This window comes from Hippopotamus amphibius, chromosome 2 (assembly GCF_030028045.1).
Source record: "Hippopotamus amphibius kiboko isolate mHipAmp2 chromosome 2, mHipAmp2.hap2, whole genome shotgun sequence".
NCBI classification, from domain to species: Eukaryota; Metazoa; Chordata; class Mammalia; order Artiodactyla; family Hippopotamidae; genus Hippopotamus; species Hippopotamus amphibius.
This window is the reverse complement of record NC_080187.1, coordinates 191032663-191048096: the sequence shown is the minus strand read 5'-3', so window position 1 is coordinate 191048096 and position 15434 is coordinate 191032663. Positions and strand designations below refer to the sequence as shown.

The 15434-nt window shown below is 37.9% G+C and overlaps 1 protein-coding gene and 1 long non-coding RNA gene across 2 annotated transcripts in view; one reads left to right on the top strand and one right to left on the bottom strand.

Annotated features, from left to right (window-relative positions):
* The window catches only part of LOC130845216 (uncharacterized), an 83320-nt gene that overhangs the window by 2142 nt on the left and 65744 nt on the right, over nt 1-15434 (top strand). Inside the window, exon 2 of the long non-coding RNA XR_009051352.1 lies at nt 10602-10690. This is a non-coding gene — a long non-coding RNA (uncharacterized LOC130845216). The remainder of the gene's footprint in view (nt 1-10601; nt 10691-15434) is intronic.
* SLC12A1 (solute carrier family 12 member 1) overlaps nt 15002-15434 on the bottom strand; it is an 88602-nt gene continuing 88169 nt past the window's right edge. Inside the window, exon 28 of the mRNA XM_057722109.1 lies at nt 15002-15068. The gene's annotated coding sequence lies outside the window, so the exon portion shown is untranslated. The remainder of the gene's footprint in view (nt 15069-15434) is intronic.

Genomic DNA, 15434 nt, shown 5'->3' with positions numbered 1-15434 from the left:
CGTAATGCTTTTTCAAGGCCTGCTAATGAAAAACATAATTCCCTTCCCAACCCTTCCCCAAACACCCTCCCTCAACTCTCACTCCTCAGGGGCAATACCTCCAACTTTTTTTGGCTCTTTGTATCAGAATCTACCTCCCTGTTTCTAAATTATATGTTGCTATTGATTTTTTTTTTGATAGCATAGAAATTACTTTCTGGGTTAGAGTAGCTGAAGATTGTCTCCACCCCATTCTGCCAATAGCTTTGTAACAATTTTTTGTGTAAGTCAGCAGTTAGTATTTACTTTATCATGACTGTGTCAGTATTGACTGCAGAGACAAGTAATATGAGTATTTCCTTTTTTTACACCTGTCTCCTTCAAGTTAATAATTGCCTTGTTTTCTTATTTGTCTTCATTGGTGATGGTGTTTTTGATTCACCTATTGCTTATTTTTTCCAAATGTTCCAGAGGATCCTGTATCTTAAACATCTGTCACATCAAATGAAACACTGAAACCTAAATCGCCTGTCAGTTCCGATTTTCCCTCCCTTACGCGGCTATTCTCTTGCTCCAGTCTGTGCAGTGACCATCTAGTCCTGCTGAATAGCTGTCATCCTGGGACTTCTCTTTGCCCCTATCTTATATTGGAGCCCTGGTTTTATGGATCTAGTATCTTCCTCTTAGTTTACTTCCTAATTTTGCTGAAGTATTTTCTCTAGTAATTTCCTAAGGATGTTTGCATTAAAGATGGTTTTGATGAGGAAACCCCTCTATCTTGCAAAGGCCTGCTCGCCACTCTCAGTTAAACAGTAAAATGAATTACTAAGAGTGATCAGATAAGGGAAGACTGTCTCGCTCTCAGGCATCCACCCCAAGCCTTTGTTTGAGACCCTTTGCACATAGACTTGTTAAGTGACCATTAACTTCAACCTGCAACCAATGTGAGAATGCAAATTGGGACCTTAGTCCTGATAGGAATGGAATGTCCGGCTCCTACAAGTTCCTGTTAGGACCCCCTGCTATGTGTGTAACCCATGGCAACTCCTGTGCTGTGTAACTGCCTGTGACCTATAGTAACTTGTAGCCAATCAGTTTGTACCAATTATAGCTGTATGTTTTGACCTATATAAGGAGAAGACTCCCCTGAAACGGGGCCCCAGAATTTTGGAGCATTAGCTCTTCTGGGTCCGCCGGCTCAATAAACCTGAGTTCTCCAACTCTCCGAGTGTTGTGCTTGGTTTCTCATGGGATCAGTTTTTTTTCTGCAGCAGTTTGAGTCCTTGCATATCCTAAAGTGTAATGATTGTAAGGACTCCCTTTACCCAGACCCACGCAAAAATCTCACTTCATTCATGAAACTTCCTTATAACCAGTAGTGAGCTCTGCCTTAGCTTTTATAACACCATGTTGTTCATTAGCCATATACTCCCATTATGTTATCATCTCAAGTACATGCATTTTATCTTTCACATTAGTAAGAGTCATAAACTTTTATGAATCTTTCAAAGCACCTGCTTCAGTGATTTACACAAAAATGATTTGTTTGGCTTCTAATTATATCTAGCACCAAGAAAGTATTCAGCTATTTCTTCTGTCAGTGTGGATACTGAAAGTTTTATTATTGTTGCTTTTCATGTGAATTTATTTTAGATTGAAAAGAGAAAAAGGCATGATCTAACTGGGAAAGAGTAATAGGTTAGGGATCTGAACCACTAAGCATTTAAGGAATATTCCTTATGACAACCGAAATATAATTTGATACGAAAATACACCTTAAATTCAAGATACTACAGTAAAGAACTAGATGTGTTCCAGCCATAGTTTATTTCATGCTATATAGTTATCATAATATAATTATCCTGTCAGTCATGCTGATAATTTACTTAAGTCTTGTGCCAATGTGAACCGACTGAGAATGCAAGCCTGTACCTTACAATCAAAGTTGTCTTTCTTTGCCATTTTAGGGATTTTTCTCTTTTTAACAAGGACAGACGTGGTGATTACTTTATGTCAGATATATTCTAAGTGCTTTATAAATATTAACTCATTTAATCACAAGAACCAGAGAAAACAAGTGCTATTACTATCCACATTTTACAGATGGGGAAACCAGAGCATAGAGAGGTCAAATAATTTGCCTAAGACCACACAGCTCACAATCAGAAAGAGATGGAACCAGGATTCAACTTCAGGTAGTCGGGCTTTGGAGTCCTTGCACTTAGCCACTCTCTGGGTTTATATATGCCTAAAGAGACTATGACAACTCTTTTTTTTTTTTTTTTTTTAAACTCTTTATTGGAATATAATTGCTTTACACTGTTTTGCCAGTTTTTGCTGTACAACAAAGTGAATCAACTGTGTTACAACTCTTAATACTGAGCCTGGCTGTGTTCTCCAGGTCTGGGAAAGATCTGTGTAGAAACTGACCCAGGCATTCTTAGCTTCACAGTTGATTGTGCTCTCTTTGTTGAAACATTTCTTCACTGGGCCACACTCTGGTTTTCCTCCCACCTCACCTGCTGTCTCTTCTCAGTCTTTTCTGTCTCCTCTTCTCTTTTCAACCTTTTCTCTTGCTCAAGATAAAAAGCCTTAGAGTCTTGCTTCCTCCCTCTTTCAGATCTCATCTAAAAATAGTTAAGAAAAGCACCACCTAATGCTTTACCCTATTTGATTTTTCTTCATAGCACAATACTACATGAAATTATGTACATATTTATTCATTTCACATGTATGTTTCTTCCAATAGCATGTAAGCTCCATAATGCATTTAAATCTGTCTTAATGTGGGTTCCTTTCAGATGTCCTCTGTTTCTTTTTACCTCTTCTTGCCTTCTTTTAAATTATTTATTTTATTTAAAATAATTTAATTATTTTATTATTTCACTTTTCCCTCTATTAATTTAGAAGTTTACTCTCTGATTCTACTGTTTTAGATAAAACATGCATGCTTAATTCAACAGTTTCAAAGATCTAAAACAAAAGTACTGTCTTTCTCCTGGATAACGTAAGGAGCTTAGAATGCTTTAACGCCATTAATTTTTCTTTTGGCATATAAACTATTATTGCCTACTATTTTAAATGTATCTTTTCTTGAATCACAATAAGCATTATTATTACTACTTTTTACACTCATTTTAAAAAATGTTTACCCAGACTTTTATCACTTTCTTTGCTTTTCTTCCTGCATCTCAAACTTCCATCTCGGATTACTGTCCTTTTTGCTCAAACTTCCTATGGAGAGGGTGTATTCTTTGACAATCATTCAGGAAAGGAAGAGATGAGAATATTAATAGGAAAGTATCATAATGCCCATAACTGTACAATTCTGTAGCTGAATTTAGAACATCCTAACATCGGCCAAAATAGCTCATTTATCATGCCACACTTCACCTTGGCTAAAAATATGGGCAAGCCAAAAAATGACAGAAGCCATACTTTGGGTTCTGGTACCAAAATTTAGAAGTTCTCCTTTGTTTCAAGCCCAGAGTTTTTTGTTGTTGTTGTTGTTTAATTTAATTTTATTATTTTTATTATTTTTTGGGGGGTACACCAAGTTCAATCATCTGTTTTTATACACATATCCCCATGCTCCCACCCTCCCTCAAGTCCCCCCCACCCTCCCTGTCCCAGTCCTCTAAGGCATCTTCCATCCTTGAGTTGGACTCCCTTTGTTATACAACAACTTCCCACTGGCTATCTATTTTACAGTTGGTACTGTATATATGTCTGTGATACTCAAGCCCAGAGTTTTTTACACGGAGGACAAGCACCAATTAGCCTTAAGATGGGCAAGTCATATGCCTCTCTTTTGTAAAAGGACAATTGGAATAAGGGAGTTGGGAAAGAACTAGTATACAGGCACATCAATTTCAGTAAAAAGTACATATGTATGACGAAGTTCATTCTTTTAAAATTGTTTTGTCCAGAATGCCATCAAGACACCTCCTGGGATGTCTTTTTACCCCCAGGAATATCTATAGCCCAATTTGAAACCACTAAACTAGCGTATAGCTTGTGAAACCCATAAGAAAGTTCCTACCAGGCTCTTGGGAAGAACACAAAGATTAGATAAATATATGTAGCCTTTTAATTTCATAAAAGCAGTACATGGGTCATAAGCATATAAGTAGCTCAGAAGACTGACACTAAAGTGAGTGGCTGTTAAAAAACAAAGAACTAGTTAATAGTCAACAAAACAAGCATTTATTGCTAAAAAAAACTACTTTGGACTAACTCATAAATTCCTGCCACAAAAGTTCAAGGGGATCAGAATAGTTAACATAAAAATTCAGAACTATAGTTCTCACTATGCACTGAGTACCCAATCTCTTAATTAACATAATCATGAAAAAGCTGACTCTGAATTATGCCATTATGGGTAGGAGTACCAGAAGGTGAAAGTTCTGTAATCACAGCCCAGAGAAGGACTATTGTTATTTTAAAGCATCATCAACGTTTCAGGAAGAAAATAAAAGCAGATGGCTTAAGAGCAGAATATACATGAAAATCATCTAGAAAGCTTGGTCATATGCACGTCCAAACCCCACAACAGACTGACTACTTGGGATCTCCAAGGTGATTCTTGTTGCCCACACTTGGTTAAGGACCACTGCTTTAGGGAATTTATTTCTAGAGAATCTGCTGGGGTCAAGACTTGCTGGAAAGGATTTCTTCATATTTAACCAATATTACAAAATTTACCAAAACCACTGTACTCTGGATCGTTTTGATAGAGATTCCATTACCTTAAATATAGGGGTAGGTCCAAGGCCTTTGTTCCTAGCAATAAACTTGTAGTATAATTTTACTAAGAATAACTGCAGGCCAGGCATCATTCAGAATATCTGCTTGTTACTTTGTTAACCCAAGTGGAGGCCATTAAAACCAGTCACAGAAGGAGCCCCACTAACAGTTAAATAAGACTTAAAGGCTGAAACTTACTGTAGAATGTAAAGTGAAAGTTTGAGCAGTAAGAAACTTGATATATCTGACAATTCTAATGGCAAACTAGTCAAAGAGGAAAGAGGGGAAGGGGGATTATATGGATTAAACCGGAAAGTTGTCCCAAGAACTGTCAACTCTAGACTTCCACTGTCTCCCTTGGCTCACATGATCTCTTTCAAATCATGTCTCCCTCTTTCATCTTCGAAGAGCATCTGACTGGACTGGAAAATCAGCTATGTAATATACTGTCATGGAACCATCCCTACTGACTGGCCCCCAGTTCAGAGATTAGTTATATGGTCCACTCCGGCCAGAGTAGTGGAATTGGTTTCACCGCAGCACCCTGACTGATTTTCATCAGTTGGGCAGTGTAACTGGTAAGCACTGCAAGAGTTTATAAACCAACCAGTTTATTCCTGCTGTTCAACGTTTCGTGATGAAGCCTCTGGAAAATTCTGTTGACCAGTCTCTCCAAGGAATCTTTTCAGGTCATTTTCAGCAGTATTCACTAACCTTCCACTTTGAACTTTGGCAGGTTCAGAAAAGGTGCTTCAGACCTGATATTTAGAGGAGCTTAGTTTGAAAACATTGCCATTTGTAGGCTCTTAAACAGGGAAGTCGAATGAGTAGAGTGATAATTGACAAGAGATTGATGAATAAGAGTTTCTAAGATGACCTGGAGACTTGAAAGGCTGGAGAAATTAGAAATTTTCTATTGTGCTAATCCAAGCTTGAGGTGATGAAGACTGTATATGTTTTTACATGGCTGCTGTAACAGATGACCACAGCAAATCACCTTAGTGGCTTAAGCAATACAAATTTATTATCTTCGGTTCTTTAGGTCAGGAGTCTGGCATGGGTCTCACGGAGCTAAAATCAAGGTGTTGGCAAGGCTGCAATCCTTTCTAGAAGCTCTAAGAGGAAACTCATTTCCTTGCCGTTTCTAGCTTCCAGAGGCTGACCACATTCCCTGCCTTGTGACCTCCATTCTCCATCTTCAAAAACAGCAACAGCAGGTTGAGTCCTTATGCTGCCATCTCTCTGGTTCTCTGGTCATAGCTGGAAAAGTTTCTCTACTTTTAAGGACTCATATGATTAGATTGGGTCCACCCAGATAATCCAGGATAATCCCTCTATCTCAAGGTCAGTAATCTCAATGACATCTGCAAAGTCCCTTTTGCCATATAAGGTAATATATTCATAGGTTCCAGGGATCAAAGTGTAGATGTCTTTGGGGGCCATTACTATGTCTACCATAAACACCTAGAACAGATATTTTAGGCAACCAATAGGACTTCCCTTTTATCTGGGTTGATGGCCCATAGAGTCGATTTGGTGTGGAAATGGGGTGGAAGAGGTAGAAGAAGATAGTGAGGTCAAACATTAGTCTTTCAGGCAATTTCATCCCTTTTCAACCATTCTAGGACATGTGAAAGTCTGTCTGCCTGCTGCCTTTAAGAGGAACAAAAAGCAGGAGTGTCTTGGGGAAGCTTCCAGATCTGGGATCAATAAGCCTTACAAATGCAGGCCTGGTTTTTTTCCCCAAATGTTTCCAGGGATGGGCTTATTTTCTCACCTTCCCTGAGAGCACTGGTGCCTCTCCCATTGGCTCCCAGTTGCTGGAGACCATTTGCCTCCTTCTTCTCCTATTCCCTCACATGGGCCACATCTCTGTCAGGCTTACTTCCTGGATGGAGCAAATGGAACCAGGGAACAGGATATGGAGAATGACTGTGGAAGCAGAATTCAATGTTGGGGCCACACTGGAATTGGTATGCTAGTGGAGACCCACTGGGTAGTTGATTTAGGTGCAGGTGAACGTTGTGGCAATCATTCTGAGCAGAATGTGAGCAGCAGAGCCTTTCTATACCACTGGGGGTGGCTCCAGGAAAAAGGTTGCCTAGTTAAGACACCACCTCAGACAGTTTTGATCTCTTTATTTCTCAGTCTTGTTGGTTGCATCTGATTTCCTCCATGACATTAAACAACTGTTGTATGATTTTTCTGTTGGTAGCACACAATTTTTCCAAGTTAAAAAAAGACAGGAACAAAAAGGTTATGCTTTTCATCTGTGTCTGTGTAAACAAACCCAGTAATTACCATAACTCAAATTGATGCTGAAACTCCATATTTTAATGTGCACACTGTCGCTCTTGCTACTAAATCTCTGCATATATCCTTGGAAGTTAATCCTGAATTAGGAAACAGAAAAACTGATTAAAATAAAATTGGGCCAAATCCATGATTTTTATATTCATAAGATTCAAAATTTCTATGAGGAAATGTGCAATGCAAATTGAATTATCTTCCAGAGTAATAATAATAATAATTAAAAAAAAGGAAACCAAAACAATGGTAAAATATGGGTATCCTTGCAGAGAGATGTATGAATTAGACTTGCTGTGGTTTGGTTGACTGTGATTCAGTATTCTGCCCCTCTGAAACAACCTTTACTTACCAGTCTGCATAGACTCAATTCTCTTAGTATAAAGTGAATATTATCCAGTTTTCATGTAGCAACATTCCCTCAAATTCTACACTTTTATCAAAAGAGGTTTTTCACTGAACTTGGAAGATAGCATTATTAGTCTTCACAAATGTTCCAATCACTATCTTTCCTAATTGCCTTTAGGACAAGAGAGCAGTTGTAAATGTTCAAAGAAAAATCAGGAAGGTGAAAGGCCATTGTTTCTGTGCCTATTGGCATGGGGTAGGTGAAACTGAGTATTAAGGAAATAATGTAGAAAATTCAGGTCTCCACATTTTCTTTTCATAAATTGGGCTAATTTTAACATCTCTACCACATATTCTTCTTTTTTCCCTCCATACCCACTCTTGTCCTTCTCTACCCTGATTTCTGCCTGGGAAGGCTGACCTGTAGGGACTTAACCAATGAGCTCTCTTGCTCTCTGGCTTGCCTTTGAGTTTGGCAAGCTGAGAGCCCCAGCAGGAGGTCAGAAGGAGCGGGGCGGGTAAGGTCCGAGTTCCCTGTGGATGGCTGTGTCTCTTCTCTGAAGACCATTGCTCCTGTCGAGGCTGCCCTTTCTTCCGGGCTCTGAAAACTGCTTTCTCCCCCTTTCCCTTCAGACCTGGCACTGTTTGCATAAGCTTTAGGGTACGGCACTCTCCTTTGTGGTTTTGGGTTCCCGTATCTTGCCAACTCTTTATAAATACCCCTTTTAGTAAATTCTCCTGAAGTTATTCTAATTTGACTGAGCTCTGTTTCATATTTCAACCTTTACAGAGACAGAATCTGGTTCAGCCAGCCCTATATCTAAGTCCTTCCCACGTCTTGGAGCCACCATCATTTCTTACCAGGACTACTAACTGACCTTTCTATTTCTAGTCTTTATGGCTCAAAATCTTCTAAAGGTTTCTCATCACAAATATAATAAAATCCAAATTCCTTACCATGGCCCAGGGCCCTGTATGATCAGACTCTTAACATTCAACTTCACCTTGAATCATGCGCATCTCCTAGGTTCTAGAATATGCCAACTTCTCTTTTGCCTGAGGGCCTTTGCAGAAGGGGACTTGACCACAGATAAAAGAGAAGGCAGGAATTCAGCGCTAGATGTGGGAAAGAGAAAGGGAACAGATTTTCCCCTGGACCCTCCAAAGGTAGCAGAGCCCTGTCAACACCTCGATTTTAGCCACATAAGATTCCTTTTGGATTTCTGGCCTGCAGAACTATAATAGAATAACTTTCTATTGTTTAAAGCCACTAATTTTGCAGTAATTTGTTAAAACGACCATAGGAAACTTAATATGTACTCTAATCTTCAGATCTGAGGTGTTTCCCTATTGCAGTAGCCTTTCTCTGACTCTGCTTCTCTTTGCTTTCCATCGCATGGCTGCCTTCTCTTTTATCTATGGTCGTCTCCTTCTGCTCCCCTCTTACAAGGATACTTGTGATTCTATTTAGAATAGATAATCCAGGATAATTGTCCCAAACTCGAGCTCATTAATCGCATCTGCAAAAGCCGTTTTTCCATATAAAGTAAGATATTCATAGATTCCAGGGATTAGGACCTGGATATCTTATTAGGGGCATTATTCAGCCTACTACAGCATATCTCAGCAGGGGGGTTTGCCTTAGATTTTTATGGGGAGGAGTAGACAAGTTACAGGTGGGGTTATTTATAGTTGGGATTGTTTTTTCAATCAAAGGAAGTTTCAATGGAACAGGAAATGTTTAGTTTCAGGGAAACAAACAATTCTAATCTTGGCTAATTATTCCTTAGGCAAAGAAGAAAGAGGATGCCTGTCTGACCCTGTCAACAGATTCAGGCAAAAGGGGAATGATCTGGGTTTGACCTTGTCACCAGTAAAAATGGGAGCCATCTACAAATCTTGTGGGAGTCATGAGAAAGAGTGGACAGCAAGTGTTGTCTAAGCCATGTGGGGAATGGTGGTTCATTGCAGTTAGTCATTTTCTAGAACACAAAAGGGTGCGGGCTTTGGGAGAAAAAAAGATTGGGGAGATTTCTTAACCATCACTATTTTCTGGGGGCATAGGGTTAAGGTGAAGTTCAACACTGTTATCACCTTCTCATCCTTAAATATATTTTCATAGATGTCCTCCTTGAATACTCTATGTAAGTACTGCCCTTTCCATTATTCTCTGTCATAGTTTCCTCTTTATTTCCTTCACAATATTTTTCATAATCCATAATTATTTTGTATACTTGTTTGCTTGTCTCTCTAGACCGTAAACTTTTTGAGGGTGGGGAAAATGGCTGTCTTATCTTAAGAGCTTAGAACAATGTATCTGTATATCTTTAGAGCCAGGCTCAGTTTTGTAGAATTGACAAAAAAAAGCAATACCAAATGGCCAATGAACTCATGAGCAACTGTCTAGTAATTACCTCATTGGTAGTGAAATAAATTAGGACAAAAATAACCGTGAGAGAAACAAAAGCAAGTGAGACATCCAAGGGAGCAGGACCCACATGTTCAGAGACACACAGTGATCGGGTGTGTGGGATGTGGGCCATGGCTGGTATGGGATGAGGCCTGAGCCTGGTGGGCTGAGGCTCCATGGTGAATCAAAGATCAAACCTCAAAGGAGGTGGAGCTCTATACTTCCTATTCCCTTCAGTGCCTGCATTCATTCACCCTTTCAACAAATATTTTTGAGTGTGTTCAGTTTGCCAGGCACTGGTCTAGACTTTGGGGACCTAGCAGAGAACAGATCAGATAAAAAATAGTCTGGCAGTAAATAGAAGTGATTAAAATTAATAGTGCTGACTGTTAAAGAGAAAAGCAAAGCAGGAGAGTGAGATGTGGAATGCAGACTTGCCATTTAGAGAGAGGGGCCAGGGAAGGCCTCAGTGAGAATATACTTTCTGCCAGGTGTGGGATTGGGGATGGAGGGCATTTAACCAAACTTGAAGAAAGTGATGTTTGGAAGAAAAGCATTCCAGGCAGAGCGCACAGCAGACACTCAAGTCCTGAGGTGCAGACTCACCTGTAAGAAGGCTGGTGTGGTCTAAACAGAGTGACAGAGGAGGGTGCACCGTTGCAGGAGTTGAGGCCACGGAGGCAAGGTTTGGGGGTTGCAGCTGTAGGGCCTTATACGCTTTTGTAAGGACAGCAGCTTTTCCACTGAGTGAAATGAGAAACCAACGGAATATTCTGATAAGAGGAGTGACATGCTCTATTTCATTTAACAGGATTGCTTGGGCTGCTATTTTGAAATGAGACAGAAGAGGATCAAGGCCTGTTGCTGGAAGACTCTTTAGGGGGCTACTGTGTGATCCAGGTGAGAGATGATAGAAGTAGCACAGATCAGGGAGGTAGCAGTGGAAATGATGAGAAATGGTTAGATTCTGGATATACTCTGAAGCCAGTAGAATTTGCTGATGGGTCAGATGCAAAGTGAGGGAGAGAAGTCAAGGATGATTACAAGATTTATGGCAAAGACGGGGTTACCATTTATTGAGATTTGGAAGAGTGCTAAAAGAGCAGCTTTGGGAAGGAAGATCAAGAGCACAGTTTGGGACACATTAACTCCATGGTGCACAGTAATACTTTTTTAAATAGAACTCATTTTGAAAATGTTTCTGTGAACATTGGGAAATTATAGAACTGGTGATCATATCTCTCCAGTGTGCTGGTTGCGTTAGTTTAATGTCTTTCAAGACCTGTTATTGCTTACTTTTCTAACTTCTTACCTTCCCTGAGAATATTTCTACCACTTCTTTGTTGAAATAAGTACAACAGGAACGTTAGAAAATCTAAGCATGTAACTGCTTTGGAAATAACAGAAAAGTCTGTATGTGAAATAGCTCCTTTTCCTGGTATCTTGAGCATCCAAAATTGCAGATGAATTGAATTTGGAAGCTGAGGAAAGCCTCCAGCTTTGCGGAAAGAGCTGCATCAGAACAGAGGCCCAGCTTTGGCCCCCCAGGGCTCTGCAGCTGAGTCCGCAGCTTGGCAGTTACCACGTCTTTCCCTAAAAAGTCGACTCTCTAGCTTTGGCCCCAAACAACCCCGTGCTGAGAGATCTTCCAGGCTGAGAAAGAGAGCCCAGGCTCCTTGCTTCAGATGTCATTGCTTGTCACCCTCTTTGAAGTGATGACACTCATAACCTGGATCTTGGCCTCAACCTTTGAGTTCTCCTTCTGTATCCCTCATCTTGAACTGCCCAACCTGAAAATACACTCTTTAAGTCTCATACAAGAGCTCCAAACACTCTGCTTCAGTGCAGTCATTCCATGTAAGTTAATTTTCCAGGTAACTGAAGCTTAGCTGTCCTCTGATGTCAACCACATGAAGGAAAACTTTTCTGAGGCTGAACTGTAAACCTTCTTGCTTTCTTAACTAGAGTGCATAGAACAAAACTGAACTTTTCTGATATTAGGCTGTCTCCTCACAAAGTGATGATGTCCTCAGGCTGTAGTGAGATATGTAGAACCTGTGCCTCCTACACTTACAGCCTCAAACTGCTGTGTATTTGAGGCTTGTATTTTCTTTTTAAGAACGTTTCTGATGTTTTGCTGTATCATCCCTGCTGTCATTTATTGCTAGTTACTACTTGTTTATTTGGATGCTTCACAGGCCATTTTTAACTTATTAGCTGATTTCAAGCTTGGGTCTTAGTAGCTGATACATGATCTTCACAAATGCGATGTAGCATTTGCGGTTGACAGAATTGTGAGGTGGCCCCTTCATGTTCACACTCTGTGTGATCTCCTCCCCTTGAATCTGATCAGGACTTATGAGTATGATGGGATGGCTGCTCCAATGATTAGGTTCCCTATATGTTTGGGAAAGGTGAAGGGACTTTGATTATGTAATTAAAGTCCCATAATCAGTTGACTTTAAGTTAACCAGAAGGAAGATTGACCCAGGTGGGCCTGACTTAAAAGGTGATCTAGAGGTAAGAGGTTTTCTCTCCTGTTGGCTTTGAAGAAGCAAACTATCATGAATTCTATAGCAACAAGAAAATTAATTTAGCCAACAACCACATGAGGTTGGAAGAGGACCCTGAGCCTCAGATAAGAACACAGTCCTGACCAATACCTTGGCTGCAGTGTTGTGAAACCCTGAGCAGAAAACCCAGTTTAAGCTATGTCAGTCCTCTCAACCCATGGAAACTGAGATAATAAATGGGTATTGTTTTATGCTGATATGTTTGTGTTAATTTATTATGCAGCAATAGAAAACTAATACAGCATCCAACATTTGGAATTTCTGTTTAAAAAGGTAAAGGCATACTGCACTTGCAATGCATAGGTTCATACGAACTTAATCACATTATTATAATTACCCCATCCTACTATGCATAATATCAATTCTGAGTTTTATTCCGCTCAGGAAATAAAACTCCAGAATCTATTAAGATTATACTTGTTCATTCCTGAGCTTCAGCAAATAAAATATGCAGGGCTGTAGTGGGAAATCCAATGCAATGTTTCCCTTTTCTACTACTTTTCCTACCCAGGAGAGAATCATAAATTAGAAAAAAAAAAGATCTCATGTTAAAAAAAAAACCCAAATGGAATAAAACTAAACTTATCAGTGGCTGTGTGGTAGGGTCAACTTTTTCTACATGATATTTTAATTACTTACTTATGTTATAAATAAGTACAACAAAATATCACGATGGTATAATAAGATCTCTTATATTTTTAAGCACTTTATAAAACTTTAAAAAGTTTATTTCATATGACCTTCACAATATATATCACTTCAAACATGAATTAATAACACAGCCTAGCAGGCTAGTAATTTGTTTATTTATACATTTTGTTCTTAAAATATTGTTTTTGAGTAATAATTGTTGGCATAGAGTAAAAATTAAATCTCTTTTTCACAGCAGTCCTTCATTAATCTTGTTTTCCTCTCCAGAGTCAACCCTTACTTATTTCTTGTGCATTTGTCTAGAGGTATTCTATACCATTGCAAATAAATACTCAAACATGATGTGTTAATTTTAGTAATTTATATTTTACTAGAAATTGATATATTTTACTGGAATTTAATAATTTACCAGAATAGAGTTTTAAAGGGCATTCTTCCCCATAGTTGGAGAAGTATAGTTCCTTGCTTATTTGTAAATGTGTATATTTATATTTTATCCTTTGACATTACTTTTTCTTTAAGCAATAGCAACAAACAGCACGTGAGTTTATCAGTTGTACTCTTTTGTCTGTTCCGAAAATAATAATGTCTAACAGTTAAGTATTTACCATAAAGTGCTCAGCCAAGTACTGTGCTCTGCTTTTAATACACACAATCTCATTTCCTTGCAACAACCCTCAAGGGTAAATCTTTTAATAATGCTCATGTTATGTGTGAGAAAATGGATTCTTCAGGAGGCCAAGTAATGAGCCTTCCACTAGTAAGTGGAAAAGTGAGACTCAAATTCATCTCTTTCTGACTCCAGAACCTCAGCTTTTATTTTACTTCCCTGCTTTTCTTCCTTAATGTCTTCTTCATGCTTTCCTCCAATTACCTTGCACAGTTTCTAACTTCGAGTTGACCATTAACTTTCATTTTTCTTATTTATTAATAAATCCATTTATAGATATAAGTCTACCTCCAAGCCTGCTTTATCAGCATAAAATACATTTTGTTATGTGGAATTCTCAGTGTCATTTTTGCTAACTAGTCAAAAATGTGTTATTTCTTTTTTGACCTGAGATATTTAGAATTTTATTTTCCCAGTTAGTAAAGTTTTTGATGTTGTTGTCTATATATTTATAAATAATGTTAGTTTTATTGTATTGTGATAAAATATTTAATATTTCCTATTTCTACATTTTAGAATTTACTGAGTTATCTAATATATAATTTGTTTTTAAAAACATTCTGTAGATTTCTAAAAGACAGTGTAGTCTTTGTGGGTGAGCACTATGATATATATTAAATCCATTTTTTTAAAAATGTAGTTTGAATTCTCCTATACTTGATCTGCCAAAGGTGGTGATATAGGTGAGCCGTTTCCTAAGAAAATTGACTTTCTCAGTGACTCCTCACTTCCAACAATTCCTTTGTTATTTATGTCAATATTATGTTATTTATTTACATAAAGCTCTATTATTATCATAGCTATATTATAGCTATATAGCTTTCATAAATATAAAAAAATGATGCTCTTTTGTCCTTCCTAATTCTTTTAATCTTAAACTTTGAACTTGTTTGCCAGCTCTATTCTTTTTTGTTTGAATGTTTCTGTATATCGTTTATTCTTCTGTTTTTAGCCTTTTTTGATGTATAATTTAGAATATTATACTAGCAGATAGAATAGAGTTTGATTTTATTTATTTTTTATTAAATTTGAGTGTTAAAAAAGATAAACACATATATTAAAGATAAACACATTATATTTTCTGTTTATTTCTTGTATGTTTGATCTTTTAGTATTGTATTGTATGATTTCTCCTTTTTTTTAAATGAGAATTTTTTTCTGACTTTTTGGGATTATTTTTTCCCTGTTTTTATGCTCTTTATGCATCAGAATTCATACACAATATTTTAAATTCTGTTAGGAGACAAATTTAATCTATTAAAAAACTATATTTGAATCTAGAATTACCAAAATTATTAATGCCAATGACAAAATAGTGTCCACTGATTTTCCCTTATGAGAAATGCTGAGTCATTAATGCTCCTCCTGGCACCAAGGATCTGTCCTGTGAAAAAACAGACATAAACTGAGTGGAAAGGTGAATAAAAGAGTGGGACTTTGAAGTGGAACCAAATTTATTTCACTTATCTTTTCCTTTTTTTATACACACAAGAATGGTATATGATTTAAAATCCTATACCTACATAAGCCTGAAAAAGGTATTGCAATTAATATAACAAAATGCCAAGTGTTAGGATATTATGTCATAGTTTAAATGCAGAAATATTTCTTCCTTAGTGTGTTTAGAATGGTGTCATAGGTGAGATGAAATATATTTTCTTTTCGAAAATACCTTTCTACATTAAAAAAAAAATGGAGACTGAGATGGTTCTTTTCCACATCAGAAATTCTAAAGAGGGAAGACTGACCA